The sequence below is a fragment of the Bubalus kerabau genome, chromosome 16, assembly GCF_029407905.1.
Source record: "Bubalus kerabau isolate K-KA32 ecotype Philippines breed swamp buffalo chromosome 16, PCC_UOA_SB_1v2, whole genome shotgun sequence".
NCBI lineage: Eukaryota > Metazoa > Chordata > Mammalia > Artiodactyla > Bovidae > Bubalus > Bubalus kerabau.
Genome location: NC_073639.1, coordinates 26,769,663 through 26,788,011, shown reverse-complemented (window position 1 = coordinate 26,788,011; position 18,349 = coordinate 26,769,663). Strand labels below are relative to the sequence as shown.

At 34.7% G+C, this 18,349-nt stretch overlaps 1 long non-coding RNA gene across 1 annotated transcript in view; it reads left to right on the top strand.

Annotated features, from left to right (window-relative positions):
• LOC129630057 (uncharacterized) overlaps positions 1 to 16,888 on the top strand; it is a 73,691-nt gene extending 56,803 nt beyond the window's left edge. Inside the window, exons 2-3 of the long non-coding RNA XR_008703488.1 lie at positions 15,427 to 15,535; positions 16,788 to 16,888. This is a non-coding gene — a long non-coding RNA (uncharacterized LOC129630057). The remainder of the gene's footprint in view (positions 1 to 15,426; positions 15,536 to 16,787) is intronic.
• Positions 16,889 to 18,349: the final 1,461 nt, after the last annotated feature.

The following is an 18,349-nucleotide window of genomic DNA, read 5'->3' as shown; positions in this document are numbered from 1 at the left end:
TGTCGTGTGTGCCACTGATTTTTGTTTCCAATTTATTCCAGTAAAAATACAATTTAATGAACCAAATGGTAAAATTAATGTTAATTACTTCCAATTTTGCATGTGATTTGTTTTATTTTCCATTTAGTCATTGCATAGATTCATCATTTTCTAGATAGGACACTAGAATATGTGTAGGTATAATGAGAATAGTTTGATTATTTTGAAATCTTAAGCATTTGAATACTTTTATTTTGTGCACTCTAACTACCACATTATCTGTATAATATGATTTAGACTGTCATAATTGTGTAAAGAACATAACTCCCTTGCTGTCAGAGTAAATGGAGATAAGTTAATGTGTTTTACTATGTGATGAATAATTGCTACTTCCTACCACAAAAGTTGTACTTTTGCATATACAACAATTTTGTTTTAAATATGGACTACTGGTTTATATTATGCATTTCAAAATACATTTTAAAATGTAAATATACCTTTAGTTCACTACTTGAAAACAACAAATATGTCTTGGTTACTCAGAAATGGTTAGAATAAAGCAATTGGTCCTCTAGGATTGTCACATTAGTTAAACTCCTTTTGTTTTCTCAAATATTCCGTTACTGGAATTGGGGAATGCTAAAGTATCTTCCTACTCAAGGAAATCTATTTAGTAGTACATACTGATTAAACTAGAAGTTTTACCTAACAACATTTAAAATGATAAATGAAATACTAATAGAACCACTCTTTCTTGAATCCTTTATTGAGCTTCTTGTTTGTAAAGAAGTTATTGACCAAGAAATGCTGATTTAAGTTGTCTAAAACTAGATTCCCATAAACTAAGGTATAGGTAGTGAGGAAAGTAGATGTATGTGTAAGATGGTGTTATACAGTCTAAAAATGCAGTGGGAAAACACTAGAGTACAAGTAACATAATCTAGTTTCTTGTATGGTATTTGTTGGAAGTAGTGGGAATGGAAAAGCCAAGAAATTTGTAAGAGGTAACCCAAACATTTAACTTTTAAGGTAAGTTTTACAGTAAAAATAGGGTTTGCCAGATAAGGACTCTATCTGTATATAGGTATATCTTTATGTATATATTGTAGGGATATGGGTTTTGTGGTCATTTTTAGTAAAGTCAAAATTATATTTAGATGAGAAAATATACTAATACATAATTACTGATAGTCTGAATAATCTAGAGGCTTAATCTTTGGGAACTTTGTCCATAATAACATGATAGACTTAAACCAAAGTAATGGTGATTAATCATTAATTAGTAGAACTGGAGAGGCAATGGTTCAAGGGTCACTATAAACTTAATACCAGGACATTCTTGATCCTGAAGTTTGGTATAAAAATATGGCACAAGGTAGGGTTGAGCGTACCAGCAATGTTAAGTCCTTTACCCTGAAGATTGCAATGATGCAGAGGGAAAGATTCAAGCAGGTTCGCATTTAAAATTTGTAAGTAAACAGCATGTTTGCACTGAGTAAATATGAAATATTTGTTTTTATCCAGAAAATTGAGAAAGTATTAGTAGAAAGAGTAAAATTTAAATATTAATTTACAAACATGGTACCAAAAAAGTTTTTTCTTTATAATAGTAGGCCTTATGCATGCCAAGTAAGAATAAAATTATAGTCCATAATGTTTATAAGTATAATTTCTTGAAAACTGAAATAAAAGCTATTGGAAATATCTAAGGACCATTGTCTAGAACTGATATGTCAGATACTGAAATAGGCATTCTATGCATTTATATTAATTCATTTACAGAATAACTTAAAGGAGATATAGTTAATATTTATAGCATTGCAGATATGAGAACTGAATTGGAAAAGGTTGTTAATTCACCAATATCACACAGGTATTTTCCCAGCAATGGGAATCTATCCTTGAGATTTCAACCTTCAAATATAAAGTAAAAATGAAGATGTAATATTGCCACAATAAAAGCTAATTTACTGGGTACATTAAACATGGCCACAATTTCTTTGCAGATCTACCCAAAAATAAGTGAAGTCTATTTCCAGGCTTCTTCAATCTGGCTTATCATTGTAACTTACTTTGGCCAATAATGACAGACAAGTGACACTGCATGAGTTTTAGAGACTAGGCCCCAGAAAGTTTCACTTTATATCTATTTGCAGCACTGCCCTACATCCATCTTGCCATGAAGAACCAAAGATAAAGAGACCCAGTTGCACAGCTCATCTAACAAGCTCCCAGTCTAACTGAAAACAAGATAAGACAGTACTCAAAGGTCCTCCCTCAGAATCATGAGAAATAATAAATTATTATAGACCTCAAAATTTGAGGATGGTTTGCTGGCAGTTATTGATAACTGAAACAGCCAATTTTTAAAGGAGTTAGGTATTTAAATAAAATAGTGAAGAAATTTAAATATGATCTCAATAGAGACAATCTTAGTTACATTTTGTAATTTTTTTCACTTTTTAACATTTATTTATTAGAAATAACTATTTCAGGGTGATTGGGGGAGTTAATAGTGAAGTTTAAAGTTTAAGTTTAACAGTGAAGTTTAAGTTAAAAGTGAAGTTTACCTACCTTCACTTTTTTTTAATGGTGTATGATGGCTTTATAATGTTACGCTAGTCTTTGCTGTGCACTGAAGTGAATCCGCTAGATGTATACATACATCTCCTCTCTCTTTGACCACCCCCCACTCAATCCCACCCATCTGGGTCATCACAGAGAACCAAGCTGAGCTTCCTGTGCTTTATTGCAGGTTCCCACTAGCTACATGATAGTGTATACACGTCAATTCTAACCTCCAAATTCAGCCCACCCTCCCCTTCCTCCACTTCACATGTCTGTTCTCTACATCTTCATCTCTATTCCTGCCCTTCAAATAGGTTCATCAGTACCATTTTTCTAGATTCCACATATATGGGTTAATATATGAAGAATATTGAGGAACCAAAAGTCATATCACATCATTGTAGACTGCTGTCTTATTCGTTCTTTACTCATCTGACATTTGTTATAAAAATATTAAATACTTAAAATCACAAATGGGTTAAAATTATTTTATAACCAAAAGTAATTATTTAGAGTACATATAAAAATATATTACTTACTAAGAACTTCAAATATCACTTGTGTGTTCTTTTTGGATATCAAATCTGATATCCAAAATGCTGGCAAATGTTTTTTAAAGAACTGCTTACCAGAACTATGAAAATGAAGCTGTGTCAGAATGTTAAAATTTGTATTTTTTTCAATGAGTTGACTAAAATATAGGATCTTTTAATTACTCAAATTATGAAAATGATGTCTATCATTGTGTTTGAAAATTAGTAAACAAGATGAACATTTTAGTAACGACAAACATTTAAATATATTTAGTTAATTAAGTCATACTAATGAGCTAACATCTAACGTGCTTGCTGTGTAATCTTACTAAGCAGTGCATCTGTTTCATCTCCCTTTAAGAGAATTTATTGGTTTCCCTCTAGAAAAAAAGAGAAAATCGTATTTTAACATCGTGTAGAATTTGTTGTTTTATATATATGTGTGTGTGTGTATATATATATATATATACATACATAATATGCAGGCGCATATATATATATAAAATTGTATATACAAACACATAGGCTTCCCTGGTGGCTAAGCTGGCAAAGAATCTGCCTCCTATATGGGAGACCTGTGTTGGGAAGATCCCCTGGAGAAGGGAACAGCTACCCACTCCAGTATTTTGGCCTGGAGAATTCCATGGACTGTATAGTCCATGGGGTCACAAAGAGTAAGACACGATTGAGTGACTTTCACTCTCTCTCACACACACACACACACACACATATATATATATATATATATATATATATATATATATATATATATAATCCTACATAGATATCTGTTATAAATTTACAGTTTTATATGTGTTATCTAATATACATAATATATATACATAATTACATATAGTCATGTGTAATTGATGTACAATTGGTTAACCTCATGCATCTTACTCAAACAATACTATATGGACATTTAATTTTAATTTGTGCATTTCTGATATATCATCCTCTAACCCTCAAATATATATGTCATATATATATATGTATGTATATGTATACATTATACAGTTACTGATACAAATGAATTGATATATACATCTGCTAGATAAATAATTCCAGAAAAATAAATAGAGCTAGTAGGAAATGCAATGTTTAAGGAAGCTATCCTGAAATATAAGCAATAAAATGTAAGTATATAGACTTTTGTATGATCCAATTATGAGGTAAAACAATATATTCAATCAGATAATATCCCTTACTATAAGAAACTACCTTAAAGTTCAATTAGAATGATTTAGAATTCCAAGTAAATATTGGTTTAAGTAAAAAGTAAATTTTGAATTATTAAAAAAATTGGACAATAGGTAAAATATTGAATTATTTAATAAACCACTAAAATTAAGTTAATGTTAGATATAATTGATTTGCTGACTGTTGCTATCAATAGCTATATATCGCAAAGACAGGGCTTATGTGTACTCAGTCTCAGTCGTGTCTGACTCTTTGCAACCCCATGGACTGTAACCCACCAGGCTCTTCTGTCCTTGGAATTCTCCAAGGCAAGAATAGTGAGTGAGTTGCCATTTCCCACTCCAGGGGATCTTCCCAACCCAGGGATCAAACACATGTATCCTCCATTGGCAAGTGGATTCTTTACCACTAGCACCACCTGGGAAGCTCAAAGACAGGGACAACCTGCTAATTAAAGGTAAAGAAATTGTAGGGCACAAGCTGGAAAAATTCAAGCAAATTATTATGTTTGCTATTACTTGAAAACCTTGTTTTAAGATTTAAAGTCTTTTATTAGGAAGCACAGATGAAAGTAATGATAACATGTAAAAATTTACACTTGAATAAGATTAAGCTCAGCAATCATATTGGACTTCTAATGAGAACAAACATGCTTTCTAACCAATAGAGGCTGCCTGCCTGCCGGTTAATGATAAATGCTCTGATTTTGTGTGTCACTGCACCTCATTTCAAAAGTTGGCAGGATGTAATAATCTGATCACTGACTGGTCATGTAATCTATGATAAAAGAGGCAAGAATATACAATGGAGAAGACAGCCTCCCCAATAAGTGGTGCTGGGAAAGCTAGACAGCTACATGTAAAAAAATAAAATTAGGACACTCCCTAACACGAAACACAAAAATAAACACCAAATGGATTAAAGAACTAAATGTAAGGCCAGACACTATAAAACACAGAGTAAAACAATGGCAGAACACTCTTTGACATAAATCACAGCATGATACTTCATAGACAAATGAAAATAAAAACAAAAATTAAAAAATGGGACCAAATTAAAAGCTTTGGTACAGCAAAGGACACCATAAACAAAATGAAAAGACAACCCTCAGGACTGAGAAAATATTTGCAAATGAAGCAAATTTAGGGATTATTGTCCAACAAAGGATTAATGTCTACAATATACAAATAGCTCATGCAGTTCAATATCAAACAAAAAAGAACTCAATAAAAAAAATGGGTGGAAGATCTAAATAGACATTTATCCAAAAAAGATATGGCTAAAAAGCACTTGGAAAGATGCTCAACATCAATAACTATTACAGAAATGCACATCAATACTACAAAGAGGTTTCATTCCATACTGGTCAGAATGATCCTCATCAAAAAATCTACAAACAAAAAATACTGGAGACAGAATGTGGAGAAAAGGGAACCCTGCCACAGTATTGGTGGAAATATAACTTGGTTCAGTACCATGGAGAACAGTATGGAGGTTCCTTAAAAAACTAAAAACAGTGCTGCCGTGTGATCAGCAATCCCACTCCTGTTCATATATCCAGAGAAAACCATAATTCAAAAAGATGCAGTCACTCCACTTTCACAACAGCACTATTTACAGTAGCCAGTATGTGGTGTGTGTGTGCGCTCAGTCATGTCCAACTCTTTGCAACCCCATGGACTGTAGCTTGCCAGGCTCAGCTATCCATGGAATCTTCCAGGCAAAAATACTAGGGTGGGTTGCCATTTCCTACTCCAGGGGATCTTCCTGACCCAGGGATCAAATCCACATCTCTTGCATCTCCTGTGTTGGCAGGCAGGCTCTTTACCACTGGCGCCACCTGGCAAACCCACACATGGAAGCAACCTAAATTCCCATCAAAAGAAGAATGGTTCAAGAAGACATGGTAATTAGGAAAGCAGCAATATAGCTACATTAATATAAATGAGAAGAATATTTGCTGCAAATGTATCTATTTTAGAGTTCCCTCAGCTTGCTAGGGGGAAGTGTTATCTTTCACAAAGGCATTTCATAGTATATTGTTTATTCTTATATAGAAAAAATATTACTATTTTTCTTCAAGTATCTTTATATGTAAAGATTCACAATATATGTTTTGCTATGTGTAATGTTTACTTAGTTGAAGTATTTGTATCTCATGATTCCAGAAGGAGTTTTAAGTTTCTTTTCCCAATATACCAAATGTGGTTTTATTGTATGAAAAGAAATTTAACTGGAAAAGTACTCAGTGAGTAACAAACTCTATAAATAATTTATTACATATTACCCCATTATTTTGTTAGCAATGAGACAAAACTGATTATCACATATAAAGTATCCAACACATAAAAAGCCCACAGGTATATATTCAATGAATGAATAACTATATCTACTTTACAACTGAAGAAACTGAGATCAAAAGAAAGATTTTAACCATAAATACATATAACTCAGGAAATTCTATGAAAATTTGATTCAAATATTCTTTTTCTATATTTCCTTAAAAGATAAATGAAAGTCCTAATAATGGACATTTCCTCTTTGAAAAGGAAATCTGAGAGTAATGTTTTACAGATAAAAAGTCTCAGATTATAATAGCCAGGACATGGAAGAAACCTAGATGTCCATTGGCAGATGAATGGATAAGAAAGCTGTGGTACATATACACAATGGAATATTACTCAGCCATTAAAAATAATACATTTGAATCAGTTCTAATGAGGTGGATGAAACTAGAGTCTATTATACAGAGTGAGTGAAGTAAGTCAGAAAGAAAAACACCAATACAGTATACTCAGTCCTGGGTGTTCACTGGAAGGACTGATGCTAAAGCTGAAACTCCAATACCGTGGCCACCTCATGCAAAGAGTTGACTCATTGGAAAAGACCCTGATGCTGGGAGGGATTAGGGGCAAGAGGAGAAGGGGATGACGGCGGATGAGATGGCTGGATAGCATCACTGACTCGATGGACATGAGTTTGGGTAAACTCTGGGAGTTGATGATGGACAGGGTGGCCTGGAGTGCTTTGATTCATGGGGTCACAAAGAGTCGGACACAACTGAGTGACTGAACTGAACTGAACACATATATATGGAATTTAGAAAGATGGTAATGATTACCGTATATGAGAGACAGCAAAAGAGACACAGATGTATAGAACAGTCTCTTGGATTCTGTGGGAGAAGGCGAGAGTGGGATGACTTGAGAGAATAGCACTGAAATATGTATATTATCATATATGAAACAGGTTGCCAGTCCAGGTTTGATGCATGAGACAGGGTGCTCAGGGCTGGTACACTGGGATGACCCTGAGGGATGGGATGGGGAGGGAGGTGGAAGGGAGGTTCAGAATAGGGAACAGATGTACACCCATGGCTGATTCATGTCAATGTATGGCAAAAACCACTACGATATTGTAAAGTAATTAGCCGAGGAGGGAGGCGGGTTCAGGATGGGGAACACGTGTATACCTATGGTGGATTCACGTTGATATATGGCAAAACCAATACAATATTGTAAAGTTAAATTTTAAAATTAAATTAAAAAATAAATAATTTTTCAAAAAAGCCTCAGATTAAAATTTCAGAATAAAGAATAAGGAAGAAGATTATTTGATCTAAACACCACTTCTGTGTTTCTTTTGCTCTTAATTATAAAAGTCTGAAAAAAAAAACAGTTTAAATACTATGAATTTACAGAGTCTTATCAATTATATCTTGAAATTGTGGATAAGAAAAAGCTGGAAATCTTAGTAAAGTTCTAACTTTTTAAAAATTGCGTATACCACCTTGTTTGTATTTTCCAAATGACTACTGCAAATAGGAAAGAAAACCAAAAATATATCCCTATCTTTACCTGCTACCAACACCACAGTTCTAATCTGAAAAACTGTATTTTACAGCTGCTTTACTGTTTAGTTGCTTAGTCGTGTCTGACTCTTTTGTGACCCCATGGATGGTAGCCTGCCAAGCTCCTCTGTCCATGAGGTTTCCCAGATGAGAATACTGGAGTGGGTTGCCATTCTCCAGGGGAGCTCCCTGATGCAGAGACTGAACCTGCACCTCTTGCTTGTCAGGAGGGTTCTTTACCACTGTGCCACTTGGGAAGCCCACATTTTATGGCACTTAAGTCCAAAATTTATTTTCTCTGCCTTCTTTGTTATAGAACCTTGATAAATGTGCCCAATGTGGCGGATTCATTTTGATATTTGGCGAAACTAATACAATTATGTAAAGTTTAAAAATAAAATAAAATTTTTAAAAAAAGGAAAAAATAAATAAATAAAAACAAAACAAGAAAGCAAAACCCCAGCCATTTTGCAACTAGAGGTGTAGCCCATCAGACGCCACCAGTTGTTAGGTGGGGCTTCTGGGGAAGCCCTCTGTCCTCTCCTTCCTTCTCTTCTAAGTAAAACACAGTTCAGTTGCCTGGCATTCAAACCCCTACCTTGGACTCCTGAGGAAAACCTGAGAATAGAAGTCACACACTGGGATGACTAAAGAAGGAAAAGAGCCCAAGTCTCTAGGGTTCGTGGGGCTCCCATTCTAGCCTTAGACGATCTACTTCCCATCTTCTTTATCACAAGAGAAAATTAAACTCTAACTGGTTTAAACCAAAACACACACACACACACATACAGAGGATGTGGTGTGTATGTATGTGGAATGGAATATTACTCAACTGTAAAAGAATAAAATATTTTTAAACCTGAAACACTGTATTAGTTTTGCCAAACATCAAAACAAATCCGCCACAGGTATACATACACTCCCCAGTATATACAGTATATATACTAATACAGTGTTTCAGGTTTAAAAATAAAATAAAATTAAAAAAAAAAGAAAGATAAAATGTGAAGATGGAATAAAAATAAATAAATAAATAAAAGAATAAAATAATGCTATTTGCAGTAATAAGGATGGACCTAGAGATTGTCATATTGAAAGAAGTAAGTCAGAAATTCAAATATCCTATGATATTGCTTATATGTGGAATCCAGAAAAATGGTACAAATTAAATCATTAGTGGGACAGGGAGGGAGGGATAAATTGGAAGACTGGGGTTGACATACACATACTACTATATATAAAATAGGTAATTAATAAGGACCTACTGTATAGAACAGGAAACTCTATTCAACACTCTGTAATGACCTATATGGGAATAGAATATATAAAAGAATACATATATGTTTATGTATAACTGATTCACTTTGCTGTACAGCAGAAACTAATACAACATAATAAATCAGTTATACTCCAATAAAAATTAATTTAAAAATATTAGAAGCCATTAATCAAGTGAGAATTTTGTTTAAATGTGTTTCTAAAAAATACATTATATTTAATACACTTTCTGTCAGTAAAATTGAGCAAAATCTACTGGAAATGTTAAATAAAAAATGAGTTTACCAAAATGTAAATCCGAGGCAAATGGTATCATGAATGACTTTTATTCAAAATACTCTTTGAAATATGCTTCTAGCTACATAAAATGAATGCACTAATATAGAAGATAGCAAACTCTTCAACATTTCTCTAATATACAAAACATTATGGAAATAGAATGTCATAAAACAAGGTACTTAATCAGTGTAAATTATGAATACCAAATATTAACCCTAATTACAGTTCCTATGTCCTGTTAGAGGTTATGTTCTGTCTTCCTGAAATGTATTGCTACTACTGCTCTTTTACTTGGAACCAATTTGAATAAAAACACATTGTGCTTAATTGAGCAGCTAATTATATGAAAATGGCTGTCAATCAAGCAATAGCAAATGGCTAATTTAAAAATAAACAATGGGTTGGTGAATTTGACTACCTTCTTTTTCCACTATAGTTTGTATGTAGACAATTTCACACTTGCTGTTATTTATACATGTATGAAATACAATCTCTATAAGTCAGGAATTTGAAATAAAAGCTCAATTTTTCTATTTACTAAAGTATAGGCCATGAAGAGTAAATAATTTATAAATACCATATTTAGCTCAGGAGAGATTTTTGTAACAGATATCTATCTGTAAAAATACTTGACATTGTCATATTTATAATCTCCAATGATTTTATTTCCTTGGAGAGCTACATATTTATTAAAATTCTAAGAAATATTCATTTTACCCCAACAAACAGAAACCACAAATATAGTAAAATATATATTCCTGTAAATCTAGGATTTAGATAAATTGCATTGTTGAGAGAAATTTTCACAAAGTGTATTTCCTCTCTTCTAATCAATATATATTCCATGGGATTTCTCTTACTCTGTGTTGAAAAATAAGGTAATTTTTCTTTAGTATATCTGGCATCAAAATATGATTCTAAAATTTAAGAACCTTGAACAGTTTTACATCTAGCACATGAGGCTCTTCAAGATATACTCATGTCTGCTTCCAGCATTGTGCCCCATCACTCTTTATATGTACTTTTAACAGAATGATTTAATGTAAGTAGAAAACTACTTTTACTTCCTTATATTATCTCTTGCCTTAATATTTTATATACACCTGCCCTTTGTCTAAAATTTCTCTCTGTGACATAGACATTGAAACAGACTTTCCTAATAACATGTTAATGGAGAGATTCTGGAGCAATGGAAGCCATAACATAGCAAATAACCACCAGACACATGAGTGGTTACCACGATGAAAAGCAGCCCAAAGAAGTAATCAGATTGGTGTGAAACAGATCTCTGGAAGTTACTAATTGTTCCTGAGAGTGAAATAAACTGACAAACTTCTCATACACAGCTCAATACAAACTTGAGTTGTGTATGAGGAAACAATTTTCCTCTATATTGGAAACATAAGTTTCATGAATCAAACCATAATTTTTATATATGAGAGTGAACACAAAAAATTATCAAATAAAAATAGTACATACCAGATCAGTACTGAGAAGTTTCTAAGGCACATGTTACTTTTAGGAGAAATTTCCCACAATCTCATAACATCCCCAGCTACAATTGATGTTCTTTGTAACTCACACCTATAACCTTAATTTGAATTTCATAGGACTCATTGATTAAAGAAGAAAAAGTGAAGGCCTAGTTTGTATATGAATTAAAACACTATGTTGTCACGACCTGAATGTGAATAGTGTAACATTACAGCTTTGCTTAAGGATGGTTCAGAATGCCTTTAGCAAAAAAAAAAAAAAAAAAAAAAAATCCTACCAGTGGGCAAGTCTTCTTGAAGTTCACTTAGTAGTTCCCTTTGCCTAAATAGAAAAGTGACCAGAAGCAAAGATCTACATCTGACTCATGGATGTAGCCAAAAGTTTGTCTAGAGGTTTAAGGAAGAAATAAATTTGTAAACTGATGAAAAAACAGATCTGGGGATGGCATGGACATAGAACTCTTAAAATAAGCTGAGAGAGTGGGGATATTTATGATTATGTGAATATTCACATAATGTTTTATCAAGGGCCACCACTCCAGAAGAGTCTGTACTTAATGTGTCAAAAAAGATAATCCATTCTGATTCTTTCAGTACAATCTCATTTACTATTTACCCTAGCCCTTACTCAATAAGCCTAAGAAGTAAAGAATGAAGTTAGTGAAAGACAAAGGCTTTTACTTACCAGTTAGAAAGATAACACTAATTTCCTAATATTGCTTTCCTTGGGAATAAGCTACTCGGACAACAGATTAATTACATTGCATCCCGTCCATCATGGAAGGAACAGCGGTTGGCCTTGATTGGAATAAATAATTTTTATTTGGATTTCCATTCTTTGCCTAAAATTCTCTGCCAGAAATAGTATCTGCAGTTTAAGGGACACTTTATTTACTTCCCTAGGATATTACGTTCTCTGTACGTGTGTGTTAATCACTCAGTCATGTCTGACTCTGTGCAACTCATGGACTGCAGATCTCCAGGCTATTCTGTCCATAGGATTCTCTGGGAAAGAACACTGGAATGGGTGCCGTGTCCTTCTCCAGGGGATCTTCCTGACCCAGGAATTGAACCTAGGTCTCCTGCATTTCAGCCAGATTCTTTACCATCTGAGCTACCAGGGATGATTTTATATATATATATATATATATATATATATATATATATATATATAATTATCTTACTTCCTAGGGTAGAGTCATTTATGACTCTTACCATTTTACAAATAAAAAATTATGTCAATATTCTCATGCCCAAGAAATTCAACTGTCTTACCCCACTCCAATCATTCTGAAGCAACTGTCTTCATACAACAATTGGAACAGCCAATAGAAGACTCAATTAGGAAGCCAGCAATGCCTCTGACATTATCATATGAGTTTATGTCCTTTGATATATGTTTTATGCTCTAACACACACACACACACACACACACACACACACATAGAATACACAATTTATACCATTTAGTTACAGATCTAGAAATTAAGGAGTAAAAGATAAAATGGTTTTTCTCATTATTACTCCTAATTTCCTGCTAGAAAATTGGTTCAGATGTCCTAATTCTCAAAGGAAGAATCATTCACCAGAGGACAAAACAGAGGGTTCATTGAGATGGAAATGGAAACTACCTCGGGGCCACTTTAAGTTACACATGTCAATGAACCCCAAAGAATGGTTCTGCTTTATTGACCTGATGATTGATCCTAATTATCACTGGAAATTGGGTACTTCTCCATAAAGAAGGTAAGTAAGTGTCAGTAAATAAAAAATCCAGGGGAATCCTGAGTTGCTTCTTAGCACCCGCCAATTGTCAGCAGTTAAAGTTTTTGGAAAACTGCAATTTAAAACAACCATTAATGCATAAGATACTTTGGGAATACACATTTTATTTAATCTGATAAATTAAAGAGCTATAAATGGACTAGGGGCTGACTGAGTACAAAGGGAGTCTAGAAGTATGATGATCGAATAGAGAAATAATGCCAACTTCTGATAAGTGCATGAAAAGTAGAGAAATGAGAACTGCTTATTATCTTCCTTCGCTTATTATGGGACTTCCCTTATAGCTCAGCTGGTAAAGAATCCGCCTGCAATGTGGGAGACCTGGGTTCGATCCCTGGATTTGGAAGATCCCCTGGAGAAGGGAAAGGCTACCCACTCCAGTATTGTGGCCTGGAGAATTCCATGGACTATACAGCCCATGAGGTCACAAAGAGTCTGGCATGACTGAATGACTTTCACTTTCACTTTTACTATTATCTTCTTAGCTTTGATACATATTGGGTTGGCCTAAAATTTCGCTCAGGTTTTGTGTTACACTACGAAGAGTTGACTTATTGGAAAAGACTCTGATGCTGGGAGGGATTGGGGGCAGGAGGAGAAGGGGACGACAGAGGATGAGATGGCTGGATGGCATCACTGACTCGATGGACATGAGTTTGGGTGAACTCCGGGAGTTAGTGATGGACAGGGAGGCCTGGCGTGCTGTGATTCATGGGGTCACAAACAGTTGGACATGACTGAGCGACTGATCTGATCTCTGAATAAATATATACAAAATTAATATAGGAATGTGCATGCTATTCCTGAATTGTTATATCAATAGTATACTTAACTTGTATATAAATACTAAATGTAGATACCTATATACTTTATATGTAATGCCATTGTGTATATAATATATAATACTTCATTAGTATTCATATCATTGGTAACATATACAAATGCATTAATGATAAATTACTTATAGATTTGTGTGTTTGTATTTCCCAAAGATGTTATAAAAGATCATAGTAGCTGATTAGTGGGAGGCAGAAATAAAAATGGCAGGCACATAACTTTTAGGTACATAAATCCAATTTACTAAAATAACCTCACTGGGAAAATGACTTTTGTTAAGAAAATTATAATTTATTTGTGAAAATGGTATCAGTTTTCTATTTTTTCCTTTTTTGTTTCTAACCAAAATAACATTTATTGTTCTACTTTGAATTCTTTTACTGGATACACTATTTCTTAAATCTTGGCATCAAGATTCTACTGAAATTTCAGTATCAATAACCTCTGAATGACAGATTTCATTATTTCCTGTGGATTTACATGTAAATATTTTATTGAAGCACTAATATAAAATTAAACATTTTTAAGGATAAAATCACTGACTAGCAAATAACAATTAGCTGGGAAATAATAGTTTGGATGATATAGATGCTATTTCTTAGGTTTTTAAATGGACTTGATTTCCTTTAATCAACACAAGTGTTCTGTTTTAAAATTTTTTTCTTTACTATTATTTATCCTATGATTTTTGGGGACTCCAAAATCACTGCAGATGGTAATTGCAGCCAGGAAATTAAAAGATGCTTACTCCTTGGAAGGAAAGTTATGACCAACCTAGACAGCATACTCAAAAGCAGAGACATTACTTTGCCAACAAAGGTCCGTCTAGTCAAGGCTATGGTTTTTCCAGTGGTCATGTATGGATGTGAGAGTTGGACTGTGAAGAAAGCTGAGCACCAAAGAATTGATGCTTTTGAACTGTGGTGCTGGAGAAGACTCTTGCGAGTCTCTTGGACTGCAAGGAGATCAAACCAGTCCATCCTAAAGGAGATCAGCCCTGGGTGTTCACTGGAAGGACTGATGCTGAGGCTGAAACTCCAGTACTTTGGCCACCTCATGTGAAGAGTTGATTCATTGGAAAAGACCCTGATGCTGTGAGGGATTGAGGGCAGGAGGAGAAGGGGACGACAGAGGATGAGATGGCTAGATGGCATCACCAACTTGATGCACATGAGCTTGGGTAAACTCCAGGAGTTGGTGATGGACAGGAGGCCTGGCATGCTGTGATTCATGGGGTCGCAAAGAGTTGGACACGACTGAGTGACTGAACTGAATTGAACTGATCCTGTGATTAATACACTAATTTTCTTTGCTTAAGTAATTAGACAAGCGACCTGCCTCAATACTTTTAATGCATTTCATATTTTGGAAGCTCAACTCAGCATACAGTTATTTAATTCTTTGTGTGTAATTGGTCCTGGGCCAGATATTGAACTGAAGATCAGGTGACTAAAATGGGAAATAAGCCTCTCTTTATAGCATATGTTGGAAATAACTATAAGAATAACAAAGGAAAAGAACTGGTAGAATAAAAAAAGAACTGGTCTACAACAGCATTCTGTGGGAAACTAATGGATATAGAAGCATATAAAATAATGCTATATTATTACATTGGGCTTTCCAGGTGCCTCAGGAGTAAAGAACCTGCCTGCCAATACAGGAGATGCAGGAGCCACAGGTTCAATCCCTGTGTTGGGAAGATATCTTGGAGAAGGAAATGGCAACTCACTCAGGTATTTTTGTCTGGGAAACCGCATGGACAGAGGAACCTGGTGGGCTATAATCTCTGGAGTCACAGAGTTGGACACAACTTAGTGACTGACTTTGCATGCAGGCAGGCATGTTTTTATTGACTTACTAGTCAATAATAGTGACCAAATAAGTATTCCTTCTGTCACAATGAGCTAAGAGAAAAGAATTGCCAGAATACCTGAATTGGCATTTATTTAAAAATATATATATTTCTTGAAGAATTTATTTCCTTAATACACTGAGGGAACAGAGTACCAATCGGTGGTAATGAAAAAAAAAAAAAAAGACTTGATATTAGAACCAGTGAAAATTTTTCTGAATCTTAAATTTATAAAGCAAGTAAAACACAGAGGTAAGTAAATTTATAAATCAAGTAAAACACAGAGTCCAAGTGAAACCCTTGGACCGCATGGATACCCAACCTGTCCATCCTAAAGGAAATCAGTCCTGAATATTCATTGGAAGGACTGATGCTGAAGTTGAAATTCCAATTACTTTGGCCACGGATGCGTAGAACTGACTCATTGGAAAAGACCATGATGCTGGGAAAGATTGAAGGCAGGAGTATAAGGGGACACAGAGGATGATATGGTTGGATGGCATCACTGACCCTTTGGACATGAGTTTGAGTAAACTCCAGAAGTTGGTGATGGACAGGGAAGCCTGGTGAGCTGCAGTCCATGGGGATGCAAAGAGTCAGACACAACTAACTGACTGAACAGAACTGAGCTGAAAACACAGAGATACCCACAGTGGGAAGAGAGATGAAATATAAAAAGTTTTGCCTGCAATGAAAAAAAAAAAAATTTATGATAGTTCTTTTCTAACACTGATTGCTAATACATAGGAACAGACATTCAGATATCCTAGAGAAAAGAATTGTGGCTCAAGATATACACTTCCAGGGGAAGATATATTACTAATTTAATACATAATGATTATATTAATAAATAAATCCATAGTATTTAAAAAATTCTCATAAATATAACATAAAAATGTTGCAATATGTTTCAACAATACATCAAGAATTTCAGTTCCAATCATGACTTTTTTTGGATTTGTTTTGAATTGAGATATAGTTGATTCATAGTATTATATTAGTTTTGGGGTTTCACAATATCTTATACACTATACACCACTTACAGTTATTTCTTAAAGGCTCCATTTCCCTATGCTGTACAGTACATCCTTATTGCATATCTATTTTATAAAATTTAATTTTGTCTCTTCCAGTTAAACTATTTCAAATCCCAAAAGATGATGCTGTGAAAGTGCTGCACTCAATATGCCAGCAAATTTGGAAAACTCAGCAGTGGCAACTGGACTGAAAATGGTCAGTTTTCATTCCAAACCCAAAGAAAGGCAATGCTAAAGAATGCTCAAACTATTGCATGATTGCACTCATCTCACATGCTAGCAAAGTAATGTTCAAAATTCTCTAAGCCAGGCTTCAGCAATACATAAACTGTGAACTTCCAGATGTTCAAGCTGGTTTCAGAAAAGGCAGAGGAACCAGAGATCAAATTGCCAACATTCACTGGATAACCGAAAAAGCAAGAGAGTTCCAGAAAAACATCTACTTCTGTTTTATTGACTATGTCAAAGTCTTTGACTGTGTGGATCACAATAAACTGCAGAAAATTTGAAAGAGATGGGAAAATCAGACCACTTCACCTGCCTCTTGAGAAATCTGAATGGAGGTCAGGAAGCAAAAGTTAGAACTGGACATGGAACAACAGACTGGTTCCAAATAGGATAAGGAGTGCATCAAGACTGTATATTGTCACCCTGTTTATTTAACTTATATGCAGAGTACATCATGAGAAATGCTGGGCTGGATGAAGTACAAGCTGAAATCAAGATTGCCAGGAGAAATATCAATAACCTCAGATATGCAGATGACACCACCCTTATGACAGAAAGTGAAGAACTAAAAGCCTCTTGATGAAAGTGAAAGAAGAAAGTGAAAAAGTTGGCGTAAAGCTCAACATTCAGAAAACAAAGATCATGCCATCTGGTCCCATCACTTCATGGCAAATAGATGGGGAAACCGTGGAAACAGTGACAGACTATTTTCTTGGGCTCCAAAATCACTGCAGATGTTAACTGTAGCCATGAAATTAAAAGACGTTTACTCCTTGGAAGGAAAGTTATGACCAAATTAGACAGCATATTAAAAAACAGAGGCATTACTTTGCCAACAAAGGTCCGTCTAGCCAAGGCTATGGTTTTTCCAGTGGTCATGTATGGATGTGCGAGTTGGACTATAAAGAAAGCTGAGTGCTGAAGAATTGATGCTTTTGTACTGTGGTGTTGAAGACTCTTGAGTGTCCCTTGGACTGCAAGGAGATCCAACCAGTCCTTTTAAAGTGTTCATTGGAAGGAATGATGTTGAAGCTGAAACTACAATACTTTGGCCACCTGATGTGTAAAGCTGACTCATTTGAAAAGACCCTGATGCTGGGAAAGATTGAAGGCAGTAGGATAAGAGGACAACAGAGGATTAGATGGGTGGATGGCATCACCGACTTGATGGACATAAGTTTGGGTAAACTCCGGGAGTTTGTGATGCACAGGGAGGCCTGGTGTGCTGCAGTCCATGGGGTCGCAAAGTGTCGGACGCGACTGAAGTGAACTGAACCGAACTGAACTGAATCTCATATTCTGATTTGTTCCTCTCCTCTTTCTGCCCACTGGTAACAACTAGTCTGTTCTTTGTATCTCTGAGTTTGCTTCTCACTTGTTATGTATATTCATTTCTATTCTATTTTGGATTTCTTATGTAAGTGATAACA